This window comes from Babylonia areolata, chromosome 10 (assembly GCF_041734735.1).
Source record: "Babylonia areolata isolate BAREFJ2019XMU chromosome 10, ASM4173473v1, whole genome shotgun sequence".
In the NCBI taxonomy this organism is placed as follows: domain Eukaryota; kingdom Metazoa; phylum Mollusca; class Gastropoda; order Neogastropoda; family Buccinidae; genus Babylonia; species Babylonia areolata.
Window position 1 is genome coordinate 41,887,027 of NC_134885.1, and position 5,000 is coordinate 41,892,026.

A 5,000-nucleotide genomic window follows, 5' to 3' on the forward strand; every position below is an offset into this window, starting at 1 on the left:
TCAGGTGAACAGTCTGATGTATCAGGTGAACAGTCAGTCTGATGTATCAGGTGAACAGTCTGATGTATCAGGTGAACAGTCTGATGTATCAGGTGAACAGTCGTCGATGTATCAGGTGAACAGTCAGTCTGATGTATCAGGTGAACAGTCTGATGTATCAGGTGAACAGTCAGTCTGATGTATCAGGTGAACAGTCCTGATGTATCAGGTGAACAGGTCTGATGTATCAGGTGAACAGTCTGATGTATCAGGTGAAACAGTCTGATGTATCAGGTGAACAGTCAGTCTGATGTATCAGGTGAACAGTCTGATGTATCAGGTGAACAGTCTGTCTGATGTATCAGGTGAACAGTCTGATGTATCAGGTGAACAGTCTGTCTGATGTATCAGGTGAACAGTCTGATGTATCAGGTGAACAGTCAGTCTGATGTATCAGGTGAACAGTCTGTCTGATGTATCAGGTGAACAGTCTGATGTATCAGGTAAACAGTCTGATGTATCAGGTGAACAGTCAGTCTGATGTATCAGGTGAACAGTCAGTCTGATGTATCAGGTGAACAGTCTGATGTATCAGGTGAACAGTCTGATGACAGGTGAACAGTCTGATGTATCAGGTGAACAGTCTGTCTGATGTATCAGGTGAACAGTCAGTCTGATGTATCAGGTGAACAGTCTGATGTATCAGGTGAACAGTCTGATGTATCAGGTGAACTCAGTCTGATGTATCAGGGAACAGCAGTCTGATGTATCAGGTGAACAGTCTGATGTATCAGGTGAACAGTCAGTCTGATGTATCAGGTGAACAGTCTGATGTATCAGGTGAACAGTCAGTCTGAGTATCAGGTGAAAGGTCAGGCTGATTGTATCAGGGTGAACAGGTCTGATGTATCAGGTGAACAGTTCTGGATGTATCAGGTGAACAGTCAGTCTGATGTATCAGGGGAACAGTCCCTGATGTATCAGGTGAACAGTCAGTCTGATGTACCAGGTGTAACCAGTCTGATGTATCAGGTGAACAGTCATCGATGTATCAGGTGAACAGTCTGATGTATCAGGTGAACAGTCTGTCTGATTATCAGGTAAACAGTCAGTCTGATGATCAGGTGAACAGTCCGTGATGTATCAGGTGAACAGTCTGATGTATCAGGTGAACAGTCTGTCTGATGTATCAGGTGAACAATCAGTCTGATGTATCAGGTGAACAGTCTGATGTATCAGGGTGAACAGTCAGTCTGATGTATCAGAGTGAAACAGTCTGATGTATCAGGTAAACAGTCAGTCTGATGTATCAGGTGAACAGTCTGATGTATCAGGTGAACAGTCTGATGTATCAGGTGAACAGTCAGTCTGATGTATCAGGTGAACAGTCTGATGTATCAGGTAAACAGTCTGATGTATCAGGTGAACAGTCAGTCTGATGTATCAGGTGAACAGTCTGATGTATCAGGTGAACAGTCAGTCTGATGTATCAGGTGAACAGTCAGTCTGATGTATCAGGTGAACAGTCTGATGTATCAGGTGAACAGTCAGTCTGATGTATCAGGTGAACAGTCTGATGTATCAGGTGAACAGTCGTCTGATGTATCAGGTGAACAGTTGTGATCAGGTGAACAGTCTGATGTATCAGGTGAACAGTCAGTCTGATGTATCAGGTGAACAGTCAGTCTGATGTATCAGGTGAACAGTCTGATGTATCAGGTGAACAGTCAGTCTGATGTATCAGGTGAACAGTCAGTCTGATGTATCAGGTGAACAGTCTGATGTATCAGGTGAAACAGTCAGTCTGATGTATCAGGTGAACAGTCTGATGTATCAGGTGAACAGTCTGATGTATCAGGTGAACAGTCTGATGTATCAGGTGAACAGTCAGTCTGATGTATCAGGTGAACAGTCTGATGTACCAGGTAAACAGTCAGTCTGATGTATCAGGTGAACAGTCAGTCTGATGTATCCGGTGAACAGTCTGATGTATCAGGTGAACAGTCAGTCTGATGTATCAGGTGAACAGTCTGATGTATCAGGTGAACAGTCAGTCTGATGTATCAGGTGAACAGTCTGATGTATCAGGTGAACAGTCAGTCTGATGTATCAGGTGAACAGTCTGATGTATCAGGTGAACAGTCAGTCTGATGTATCAGGTGAACAGTCAGTCTGATGTATCAGGTGAACAGTCTGATGTATCAGGTGAACAGTCAGTCTGATGTATCAGGTGAACAGTCAGTCTGATGTATCAGGTGAACAGTCAGTCTGATGTATCAGGTGAACAGTCTGATGTATTAGGTGAACAGTCAGTCTGATGTATCAGGTGAACAGTATGATGTATCAGGTGAACAGTCAGTCTGATGTATCAGGTGAACAGTCAGTCTGATGTATCAGGTGAACAATCAGTCTTTTGGACGGGCGCAACAGCCGAGTGGTTAAATCATCAAAGTATTCCGTTGGATTTTAATCTGAGGGTCCCGGGTTTGAATCTCTGTAACGGCGCCTGGTGGGTGAAGTGTGGAGAATTGTTCCGATCTCCCAGGCCAATATATGTGCAGACCTGCTATTTCCTGAACCCCCTTCGTGTGTATACGCAAGCAGAATATTAAATACGCGCGTTAAAATCCCCGAAAACGGAGTATGGCTGCCTACATTGCGGGGTAAATGAACAAAACAGTCATACACGTAAAAATTAATGTTACGTGTCTGTCTGAGTGTGTATGTGTGCGTGCCTGAAATCTGATTGAATAATATAGGAAACGAATGATGGTCGTCCCATGGCAGCCGTCAATCGGCTCTACCCAGGGGTAAGCAGCCTGTTGTGCAAAAAATGACCCGGTGTGTGTAAAGTGCTCGGAGCTTGGTCTCTGACCGAGGATAGGCGCTATATAAGTATCGATATAAAAGAAAAGGTGTATATGATAATATACATTTTGCGCCAGCTGCCCGGACGACGTAGCGTCGCGGACTGACGACTGAGAGGATACAGGTTTCATCTCCACCAGAGATATTGGATTTTTGTTTGTTTGTTTGTTTGAATGTTTGTTTTTTCATATCCTTGGCCTGCATCCTTCCGAAGAGGAATGTGTTGTAGGACTCAACAGTCTACACAGGAAAAGGAGGGAGGAATTCTGTGAAATGTCCCGTTTACACAATCATGTACTTGGTGATTATTGACATAAAAAAAACCCAAAACAAACAACCAGCAAATAAAGAAAACAAGACTTTTAAACAGGTTGCTATGAGGCCTCCGACCTAAAGAAAACACAGAGGTCCTGTTGGGCTAGTTCCAAGCGATGGCGTTCAGTTGATTTTAATAGTAGTAGTAGTAGTTATTTACTTATTTATTTATTTATCTATTTATTTATTTATTTATTTTGTTGTTGTTGCTTTACGTTTCGTCCCTCTGAACCGGAGCTAAGCATGCGTGTGTGGTGACGTGACACATATGACACCGTATTGATCTGTCTCTGGGCAAATATCTTGTGCTATTTGAATAGCCTTTGTTGTTGTTGTTCTTCTTTCTTTCTTTATTATTTTGTGTAATGTGTTCGTTCGTGTGCTGGTCAGGCATCTGCTTGGCAGATGTGGTGTAGCGTATATGGATTTGTCCGAACGCAGTGACGCCTCCTTGAACTACTGAAACTGAAACTGTGTTCGTGATAAAGTAACGCACCACCTTCTCAAATGCTATTCTGTTGTCCCTTGTCGGAAATCCAAACCAAACCAATGCAAAACAAGACTGAGATAAACACTTGATTTGATTGATTGATTGATTAATTGGTTGATTGGTTGGTTGGCTGATTGATTGATTAATTGGTTGATTGGTTGATTGATTGATTGCGGTTCATCGATCCATGAATTGACTGATTGAGTCAGTCAGTCAGTCAGTCATGATAGAATCATCGATTGATTCATTAATTTATTGGTTCATCCATTTAATTGAGTTATTGATCGAATCATCGATTTATCGATCGATTGATCGATTGATTGAGAGATTGCCTGACTCACAGGAGAAGACGATGTACGTGTACAACAAGCAAACTGAGGAGTGCATCAAACAGAACATGACCACACCATTCTACAGACGTTGTATGCCCGGTATAGTATTGACCTGTCTGTCTGTCTGTCGTTCTGTCTGTCTGTCTACCTGTCTGTCTTATTGTTTACCTGTGTGTGTGTGTGTGTGTGTGTGTGTGTGTGTGCTCCTCCATCTGTCTGTCTGTCTACCTGTCTCTGTCTGTCTACTTGAGTGCCTTTGGAATCAGTGTAGCAGACTTCGGGGGAAATAATTTGTCGTAAAGCTGACATAGCGCTGCTAGGATCCCCCGATCATGCAATGCAATACATTCCAGTCCGGGTTTTCTTCTTCTTCTGCACGACATGACAGCATGACAGGCGGACGAGAAGACGTGATAGTTGATGACATTGTTTTTGTTGTATCGAAGGTGTTGTGTTGCGTTGCGTTATATTGTATTGTATTGTATTGTATTGTATCGAGGCAGGCCAGAAAGTCACGGGCAAACAAGCTCCCTGACAATGATATGCCTGTCTTTGTCTGCCCCAACTGTCAGCGAACATTTCGTGCGCAGATTGGACTATTCAGCCATCTGCGCATTCACAGATAGATTCATGAGCATCCTCCCCCCCCACCCCACCACCACCCTCCCCCCATCCCCCAGCTGGATGACAACGATGGTCATCATCGATCTCGGTGGACACACCACCACCACCACCACCACCACCACCATTGTATTGCATTGCATTGTATTGCATTGAATTGTATTGTAACGTATCGTATCGTATCGTATCGTATTGTATTGTATTGCATTGTAACGTATCGTATTGTATTATATCGGATAGTAAAGAGTGGTAACTCTCGCCACACACAAGGTACATAACTTCAAGCCAATGTTGCTTGTGCTGCCAATTCAGCTAGCACACAGGTAAATAAAAGGTACATTGGAACAAACCCAGACACTTCCCCAAAAAAGGAAGCGCCGGGCCTGTCCTTATAC